Below are 11,308 nucleotides of genomic sequence, written 5' to 3' on the forward strand. Positions count from 1 at the left end.
CAAAGAACACACACACATGCACAAGGTGATAAAGCAAGTACGAATCAGAGAGTTATGACTTTCAGCTCACTTGACTGCCCTTTCATATTAAAGAAAGAGAGAGAACTTACTGGTGCACATCAACATTCCTACATTGATAGCAGGTAATAATTGCTTCTTGAATACCAAAATCACCGCAAACTTCACAAATTTTTTTCTGCAAGTTCATATGAAAAGACAAGAAATTCATAACCAACATTACCATATGAATAGAATGAAGAATGAGGAAACAAAATGTCATCAGTTACACAAAGGTAAATCATAATAAACAAAATCATGTTTTCATCCCCTTTTTTCATTAGCTCACATGCTTATTTATGTAATAAATCCACTTTTGCAACGGACACATATCCAATACATTCCAAGTATTATCCTCGACATCTTATTTTGGACAGAAAAAGGGCTTTTTAGAGCAACAAACACAACATGTTGTAGTCAAAACATAAATCTTGATGCACAAAATAAATCTCTCTAGACTATTTGTCCATCTAAAGGAATATGATCATATAATCTTCATCTTTGCAGAAAAACGAAAAAGAAAAAAGCACAACCATATTGCAATGTGCATTGATGTAAAACTATTTTCGACCTAAAATTTTAACAAATCAGTAAGGTGATTTTGGAATAAAGCAAACATCCTTAGTACTGAAAGAGCAACACAATATCCTAATACGGGGCAAGTATAGAGTAAAAAAATAAAGGACTTGGGACAATTAAACTGCACACAAAATAATTAGGAAAAAACACCTAACAAACAACAATGTATTGTTTACTATTGCTTAATGGAGATAAAATCGAAGTTATTAATAGTTATGAGACAATGGTATATATGTTCCTTAATGATATAGAAGATATTATTACAAAGAAAACTTGTACAAAATTCAACCTTCTTATAAAAGGAAACTATACTAGACAAACTTACTTTAGAGTTGAGAACTTTAGAAGTTAATATTGCCTATTCGAAGTATGTTGAATAAGTTGGTGCTAGTACAACTTATATTATTCATATTTGGATTCACCTCATCACGAAAGTACTATTTCACATGTACTTACTTCTCTTTTATCAAGTATTGCGTCTCTTTTGTGAGCATGTATGGACTCTCAGGGCGGCACGAATCCTCGCTAGAAACGCTGCTCATTCCATTTGCTTGTGGTGAACCCTATTTATTATTGAGGTACTTTTGCTTATAAAGTAACATTTTCTATATTTTGGGTATAGTTAGGGACTTGTTGTTGAAGGAAGCTTGAAGACTGATGGAACATATCGAAGGAACAGGTCCATCGAAGCAGGCTGATGAATTAGAGTTAGAGTCATACTAGGACTAGACTACTAAATCCTAAGTTATGTATGACTAAGCTACTGTATAAAGCAGGAGTCGACTAGGATAAGGTATTTGAGTTATAATACAATACTACTCATGTAAATAATTGTGTTGTAGTAGGTTTCCTAGTATAACTAGAATAGGACTCTTCTCCTATATAAGGAGCTTGTAACTCAATATTATAATAATCAATACAATCCTTGATTTCTCCATACTTACGTGAGAATTCTACACTTGTATCATGTGTGATTTAGAAGTTCCATAAATATCATACTCATGTCATGTTTTATTTTGTAAAATTCTTAATGTAGCCTCGCATGGCTTTTTTATGACGCTATTATTTTTTTTATTTCAACTTTCCACTGAATGAATTACTCAATACTTTATGAGATGCTTTGTCTTTCTCTTCTATGTACCTATCATGCTCATAAGTGGTATTAGAGAACTAGGATTTGTTGGTGAAGTGTTTGTTAGTAAGGAATGAGACTCAAGAATGAAATTGAAAGTGTAATGAGGGGCCTGTTGTCAAGGAGGAGGCATATAATGTCTCAGTCCGCTAGTGATATTGTTCGCTTTTGGACCTAGGCCCCCATGAATTTATAATGTGTCACTATGGTGTCTATATATATATCCTGCGAAACTTTCTATCTGTGTAGATATTTACTTCTACTCTGATGTTCCATATTATCCTTCATTTTAAGTGTTTAACACTCTTTTATTTGTATTTTATAATAATAGTGTCTCAACCAACTTAAACAAGCTAAGTATCGAGTTTTATCCATTCTTTAAAAAGATATTCAATAGAGCATTAATCTAAATTACTTTATACTCCTCTTTAAGTATTTTAATTAGCTAATACTCTATCAATTTGAACAATAAGGATATTTTGCAATAAATTCAATTTGATGAAATGACAATTATCAAAAAAAAATTATAATACACAGTTTTTCCAGATATCCTTTAATTTCAACTCAAAACTAGAAAAATACATTTTTAAAAATGCTACACAAAAGTAAAGTTTTAGCAACACTGACTCAAGTCATACACCCCCCTCCCCCCTGCCACCCCAAAAAAAAATAGATCAATTCTTTCAGACACTTTTAGGGAGAGCTAAAAAATGCTATAAAAATAAAAATGATTGCAAAATCGCATAATCATTAGCTATGGAAAAATACAAACATTAGCTATTTTACCATTTTGGGCTGATGAATGTTGTTTGATTCCTTTTGCATCGGAGAATGAGTGTTCATTTGAGTTCCACGGCGGCACACCTGCAAACAGAGAAAAAATGTCCCAAATGGTCCTACTCAGCACTCAATTTGTACGTTTTACTATTATTTTCAACTCACGTTTACCTGTTACATATGAATTTGAAGTATTCAGATATAATTATTTTACCAAATTTTCTCAACTAATTAATGTTTAGTGGAGTATCAGATTTTGAAAAATAATTTGGTCAACGAAGAATTAATGCTGAAATTAAGACATAGAAAAATGTTATTATTTTTATTTATTTGTTAAAAGTACAAAAATAAAATAAAAATTTATTTTTGAAATATTAAACAAATATAAACAAAGTGAAAACATAATAAACTTGGGGCAATATCGCTGTGGGTCTCAAAAAAATAAAATAAAAGATGACTCATATTTTGGCATTTTAGCTCTAAATATGAGGAGTTTATGTATTTTATATGTTAATATATAATGTTGCTTTATATGATTAAGAAGTCAAAGCCAAAACTTCATTATGAGGAATAAGTTAGGGTGTGTTTGGTATTAAGGAAAATATACTCCACAAAAAATATTTTATTAAAAATGCATATGCGTAATTGGTCATATCAATGATTACATGAAAGGGTCCTCATATATCATCATAGTTGTCCGACTCAATAATCGTTTTTGTATCAAATTGGACCCATACGATCCTCATTTATATTTCAATCTCAGACTTACGTGGTCCACATCAATATATCATATTTTAATCTTCAATCCTTCACAACTCAACTCCACAACATCACATATGAGGAAATAACTTGGTCTTTAACACATTATATTTGATCATGAATTTCAATAGATACATAGATAGAACATGGTGTTAGAGGTATAACTAGCACAAGTGCATCAACAATGCATAAATACAATGCCTAACTCATATCAAAACACGACATGAAAATCAAAGCTAAATCCAACATTTTAAGTAATTTTTCCTTTTACTAGTCTCTGGGAACGTGCGTTGCACGTTTTTACCTTACCACATTATAAAATTTGTACATTATTGACTTTATGTTCTTAGCTATTTATCGCATATTATTTTTGTAAATACGACAAGTCTTATATATTGACTAATGTGTTTATATATAGAGCTTATATTTGCGTTAAAAAAATAATAAAAAAAAAGATGATTTCAAACATAATTTCTTAGTCTAAAATATATTTTTTATATACTAAATATATGATTATCTATATATACCCAGCCATATGTCAATACAGGAATTATTTGAAAAAATTTATTGTGTGTGAGGCATAACTAGTACTAGTTGTATAAGGGTATTATTTTATTGATATTATTATATTCTGCTTTGTGGGACCCATGCTTTATTTTCCTTCTTGGCCTTTTGTTTCTCTTTCCGTATTTTCCTTTGATATTTTTTTTTAATTTGAATCTTATTTGGAAATCAATTTAATTGCTCCCTTAGTTTGTTCGGATGAAATATTTATTATTTTTTTACTTATTTGTTTTAACATAAAATGTTTTTCAAATTATAATTTTTATTATTATATAATTAAAGGTTGTGAGCATAAATAAATTCAAGTTAATTCTTTAAATGGTCACTTATCCCCTGAAAATTGACCACTAAACTTATTTTTGTTTCTTTTCCTCCCATTTTTCATTTATTGTACTTCAAAAAAAATTCCTTTATATTTCATGTCTTTGTAACTTCTACTTTTAGGATCCATTTAAACATAAAAAAATATTTATTTATTTATAAAATAATTTTTATTTTATTTGAAAATAGATTTTTACCATGAAAATTTGAAACACAACCTTTTGTTTCTGAAGGTATATTTTAAATTTGGAAATATGTTAGTATAATATGCCGTTCACCTCATTTTTTACTTTTGAAGTTTTATATAAGTATAACATGAACATTATTTTGAATATTTTTTTTGCAAATATAAAACACAACTCTATTTTCAACTCTAACTCCAAATATTTCAAATACAATAAAAATATATACGAATTCTATAGTCAAATGCCTGATAATAATGATCATAACCATGATTTATGTGTCGATAACATCTAAGTATTTAATGTGTAATACAATAATCAGTGTTTCATTTTATATTTAAATGTATTTATATTAGAGATTCCTTTTACTACTTTAGTTTTATTAATTATATTTTGAAATTTAAAATTTTATCATTAATATCTTATATTATGTAGTATTTAATGATAATAATAATAATTTTAAAAAAATATTTTCTGTTAAAATAAATAAGTAAAAAGATAAATTATTTTCATTATATAAACCGAGGTAGTAATTAAATTTGTTTCAAATTAGATTTAGAGAAAACAAAAAAGGAGGAAAGAGAGAAGTAACAAAGAGAAACAAAGGCCACCCAGGAAAATAAAGCATGGATACCACACATTAGAATATAATATCAATAAAATAATCTCCTCATACAATTAGAAAATGAAGCATGGATACCACACATTAGAATATAATATCAATAAAATAATCTCATCATACAATTAGTACTAGTTGTGCCTCATACATAATAAAAATTTTCGAAGAATTCAAGAGTACAAGCTTGTACTTCCTGGAACTTTCTGCTACAAATTACCAAGACCTAAAGTCCTCTTTGTTGTTGCGTGATATAACTAGCTATCTTTTAGTTTGTCATTCAACTTTTCTGAAAACAGAAGATGATAGTAAGAAGGATGCTAAAAATTAATCCGCATCAGGTGTTTATATCAAATTCAATAGGTTACTTTAGTAGTTAAAAATTAACACGAGTTGTTAATGAAACTCAAGAAATTGATCAAAACAGGGTGTTGTTGTATCAAAACAGAAGTAGTTTCTTGGTTAACATATCTGTTGTAATAGTGGCAATTAAAACTGGCGGTTGTTATAACTGTCGTAATTTATCATGTATTAAAATGGCGATTTTTAAAACTGTCATAATATGTAAAATTAAACCACCGTATTAAATCATTTAAGATTATGGCACAACTCTCGTTTATGCTAGTTCAATTTCAAATAACTGCAAACTCTGTTGCAAATTCATTTGTATGATGATCCATCTGCTACACTTTCAATTTTAAAGTTTGCCTCTCATTTCAATTTCTTAATCAATTTGAAATTTGTGTTATAAAACATGATTATCCCACTGATGTAATGCGTTTTTTATATGCCTGATTGTCGGTACCTAGTCTACATTGAAGCAGTACTCAGATTTGTTTTACCTTTGTTTAACAAACCTTTTTTTGAACTTAATTGGTCACCCCTCCTATCACACTGTGCTCTCTCTAGCGCTTGAGAGTACTAGCTTTGGAGTCCCATGGCCTATCCGATAAGAGAATTTCTACTGACGTTCTGAATAATTAAGCCGGTCACTCTATTAAATCGAAGAGTTTTGATATGCTTTCTCACAAACATATAAAATGTACAGAGATTTTTTCCAGGTAGAGTCACGTTTGATGATGAAATGGTGGCGATTCGAAGAAAGCCATTGAAGAATCTGCCATTCCTTTCACTTATGTATCTGCTAATTGCTTTGTTTTTATAAGAATATTAGTAATAAAGTCATGTTCTTTTTTGAAATTTTTCTCTCATCAACTACCTGAAAAAATTGGTATATTTTATTTGATCATAGTTTACTTAACATTATTGCATGTTTGGTTAAGTTTCTAAGAAACTAAAAACTTTTTACGATGTCTCTGCCTTGTTTATGAAGGAATTAAGAAGTTTGGGTTCATCAAGTTGACTGGAAATGCATAATAACTTTTTTACTAGGAGTAACTACAATTAGAGAGTTGCGCGCGGTAGATTTACAATATAATCTTCTTCTTCTTTTTCCATTTACACTTCTTTTCTTTTTATTTCTTATATTTTTACACTAAATGAAATAAGAATAAGAACCTCAAATAACGATAAGCAAATAGATTTTTAAGGGAGATATTCAAAACTCAAATTATTGAGTCAAAGAAGTGAAAGAATAATTCATGTATGAGAAGAATAAAAAATACCCACGAATTAAAAAAAACATGAACTTCACTAGAAGGATCTAACATACCTGTACATGAATTTTTTTAATCATAAATAAATTTTTAAAAAATTATTTTCTTAAATAAAATTTTAAACTAATTATCTTTATACTAATATTTTAGGAAGAGTGCAATGGCATACGAGATGTATGTACCTAAGATAAAACAATCAAAATAATATACTAACTATGGGAAGCAAGAGAGAAATTTGTTTGGTTCTTTCAACAAACTACATCATTGGTTCCGTATTAGTTATCACATATTTATTGTTGTTGTATGCTATCAAATATAGCACAACCGACCCACAATTTTCCCAAAAAGTATATGAAGAAGTCTATAGAAAGGGACAAAAGAAAAGGTCAATTTTCAATCATCCTTGTTGGAATTTTTAATAGAGTTAAAAAAAAAGTAACCAAAATAGCAAAAAGAAATTGTAATAGTTACATGAATCACTATGACTTGTAGTAAAAGATTAAGATTCATAAAATAGGAGGGAAAAAACTTTGAGGAATGAAACACACTTCATAAGAAGTTTAGGGTGTGTTTGGTATGAAGGAAATGTTTTCCAATTTTCTCATGTTTGGTTGGGTTAAATGTTTTGGAAAATGTTTTACAAATCAACTCATTTTCCTCAAATTTAAGGAAAATGACTTCCCTTCAAAACTTAAAGAAAACATTTTCCAAAACTCTCTTCCAACTTCCAATTATAAAAAAAAATTGTTGAAAAATCAATTTATTTGGTCCCTACCCTCAAACCAGCCCCCCCAACCACCCCCCCAAAAAAAATAAATTTAAAGTTTGTTTTTAAATTCAATAATTTTACCCCACCCTCACCCCTACCCCCACCCCCTACCACCACCCCTCCCAAAAAATTTTAAAAGTTATTTTTAAANAGAGTGCAATGGCATACAAGATGTATGTACCTAAGATAAAATAATCAGAATAATATACTAACTGTGGGAAGCAAGAGAGAAATTTGTTTGGTTCTTTCAACAAACTTCATCATTGGTTCCGTATTAGTTATCACATATTTATTGTTGTTGTATGCTATCAATTATAGCACAACCGACACACAATTTTCCCAAAAAGTATATGAAGAAGTCTATAGAAAGGGACAAAAGAGAAGGTCAATTTTTAATCATCCTTGTTGGAATTTTTAATAGAGTTAAAAAAAAAAAAAGTAACCAAAATAGCAAAAAGAAATTGCAATAGTTACATGAATCACTATGACTTGTAGTAAAAGATTAAGATTCATGAANAACATGAGAAAATAAGTCAAAAAATCAACTTGTTTCCAAGAAAACATTTTCTAGGAAAACATTTTTCATGAAAAACATTTTCCTTCATACCAAACACACCCTTAATTAATGTATTTGAATTCGACTCCCTTATAATAGAAAAAAAAACCTACAAATAATAGTGGCAGAATAGAAATTTTGTTTACTAACAAAAAAGTATATGAAGAAGCATGTAGAAAGGGACAAAAGAAAAGATCAATTTCAAATCATTCTTGTTGGGATTATTAACAGAGTTAAAAAAAAAGTCACCAAAATAGCAAAAAGAATATTGCAATAATTACATGAATCACTATGACTTACAGTAAAAGATTAAACTTCATGAAATAGGTAGAATAAAGCTTTGAGAAATAAAATATGTTACTTTTTATATATGATATTTCATAATATGATTTAACAATTATTTTCTTGGTCAAATATACAGGTGACAACTAATAATTTTGAATGGGACGAAAGAAACAAAAGGTACACACACAAAATTATGATTTATATACATTAAATAAATATTTTCGCAACTATTATGTCTAAGACTAATAATAATTACTTTTGTGTAGGTGTACACAACAAAATTTGCAATGATCACCTGCTAGTCATCTTAAGAGAGACATATGTTGATTGAATTTCTATAAAAAATTTACAAAACATTACTCTCATTCGGCAATAACTTTTTAACATGTATGCAAATATAAAAAGGTAAGAAATATTTGAAACCACACTCGACATTTAAATTATGAGTTATGTCATATCATCACATCATCATATATCATATATCATATATCATCATATCATATATTACTAAAAGTGGGAATAAAAAAAAGTTGAAAGTTGAAATACCATTTTACTCCTACACTAAATTAAAATATTATAAATATTTAGTTAATTACATGTTTAAATATTAGTGATAATCAATTACTACATTGAGTAAATGGAAAGTTCAAGTGTTCAAAGGAAGATTGTTTACTCTTCTAGATTTTAATGGAGGTTCATTGCATATATTTAATTTTAAAGTTGTTCTCTTTTATCAATTTTGGCCCTTTGAAACCTTCAAATATATAATTTAAAACTTTAAGATGTCTTTTGGTATTCCTGTATTTTTATCTATATAAATTCATCTTTTTTATTTCATAAACTCACATCCAAAATTATTCTTTTCATTTTATAGTTAAAGTAATGAAGTCACCAACATCTAAAGTTGATCTAACGTATATGACATATCTACCTTAGTTTGATTAAATATCACTTCATGAAAATAAAGTGATTTTTCTATTTGATTCATGCTTTAGTTTGACTCGATGGAGAAGACTTTTGAATTTTGATGGGATATGAGAGAAGGTGTCGACAAAAACTTGGAAAATTATGTACCGATTTTGTATTTCTTTTTCCATTTATATAATGTTATGATTAAAGTGTTAAGAATGATGTGTATGTTATTTTTCTCTTCTATATTTATTTTTTATAGTCTTCTTTAAGTTAATTTTCTATAAAAAAACAATTATTATCATAACATTTATTTGAGATTGTTGCATTTTTGTTCTCATTACACGCATGTTTTTATTGAATTTTAATTGTCTTAATGAATTTGTAAAATATTGCTTGGNTTAAATTATGAGTTATGCCATATCATCATATATCATATATCATATATCACCATATATTACTAAAAATGGGAACAAAAAAAAGTTGAAAGTTGAAATACCATTTTACCCCTACACTAAATTAAAATATTATAAATATTTAGTTAATTACATGTTTAAATATTAGTGATAATCAATTACTACATTGAGTAAATGGAAAGTTCAAGTGTTCAAAGGAAGATTGTTTACTCTTTCAGATTTTAATGGAGGTTCATTGCATATATTTAATATTTTTAAAGTTGTTCTCTTTTATCAATTTTGGCTCTTTGAAACCTTCAGATATATAATTTAAAACTTTAAGATGTCTTTTGGTATTCCTCTATTTTTATCAATATAAATTCATCTTTTTTGTCTCATAAACTCACATCCAAAATTATTCTTTTTGTTATATAGTTAAAGTAATGAGTCATCAACATCTAAAGTTGATCTAACGTATATGACATATCTACCTTAGTCTGATTATTTATCACTTCATGAAAATAAAGTGATTTTTCTATTTGATTCATGCTTTAGTTTGACTCGATGGGGAAAACTTTTGAATTTTGATTGGATATGAGAGAAGGTGTCGACAAAAACTTGGAAAATTATGTACCCATTTTGTATTTCTTTTTCCATTTATATAATGTTATGATTAAAGTGTTAATAATGATGTGAATGTTATTTTTCTCTTGTATATTTATTTTTTTAAAGTCTTCTTTAAGTTAATTTTCTATAAAAAGAAATTATTATCATAACATTTATTTGAGATTGTTGCATTTTTGTTCTCATTACACACATGTTTTTATTGAATTTTAATTGTCTTAATGAATTTGTAAAATATTGCATAGGACACACGTGCAACACACGTGTCCAAAAACTAATATACTCTTAAACAAAGGGAACTTTTGTAAAGTTGAATAGTTGATATATTATAAGAATTGCATAATTGAAGTTTGTTCTAATATTCCTTTTGAAATTCACTCAACAACAAAATTTCAGTATGTCGTGTATCTTGTGTTGATAATAATATCGATTGAATAAACTTATCATTCAACTATTTGAGCTTGTATTTTATCTTCAATTTGTGTGCAACTTATCACGTGCTTATTATGATATTTCCAAAGTATTTGTACTCATTAGTATGGGGGATACACATGGTGTAACACACGTGTTTGAATAAATTTATCTATACCATTACAATAAATCCACACAACTTAGTAAGGGACACACATGCTCGGGACTAGTAAAAATACAAAAGATTATTCCCGTAGATGAATAAATAAAATACATTGTTTTATTGTTGAAAATCGTAATTAAAAAAAAACGGATGTTTCTAAAAATTGCTTTACTATTGAAAATCCCAAGTTTCTAAATTGGTTGCCATATTGTTGAAAATTGTAAGTTTAAAAAAAATTTAAAAATTGTAAGTTTTTAAATATTGTTTAGTTGTCGAATATGGTAAGTTTGAAAATATTTTATTTTCCTAATTTCTTACGAATTGGGTTTCTAAATATTGTTTTATTGTTGAAAATTGTAAGTTGAAAAAAAAAAGCGCAAGTTTCTAAATATTATTTTCTTGTTGAAAAAAACTGGTAAGTTACTAAATATAGTTTTCCCAAGTAATTACCAATTGGGTTTCCCAGCAAGGCAAGGAGATTGAAGCTAGTTATAAATATGGGATTCCTAAATTGTCCCCACTGCGTTCAACTTTATACTTTTTGTTTCTAAACAGTCACAACTCATAAAATTAGTTTAATTCATTCAAGAGTG

At 27.8% G+C, this 11,308-nt stretch overlaps 1 pseudogene; it reads right to left on the reverse strand.

The window, feature by feature from the left end:
* LOC125873503 (uncharacterized) overlaps positions 1–2,611 on the reverse strand; it is a 7,687-nt pseudogene extending 5,076 nt beyond the window's left edge.
* Positions 2,612–11,308: the final 8,697 nt, after the last annotated feature.

This window comes from Solanum stenotomum, chromosome 8 (assembly GCF_019186545.1).
Source record: "Solanum stenotomum isolate F172 chromosome 8, ASM1918654v1, whole genome shotgun sequence".
In the NCBI taxonomy this organism is placed as follows: Eukaryota; Viridiplantae; Streptophyta; class Magnoliopsida; order Solanales; family Solanaceae; genus Solanum; species Solanum stenotomum.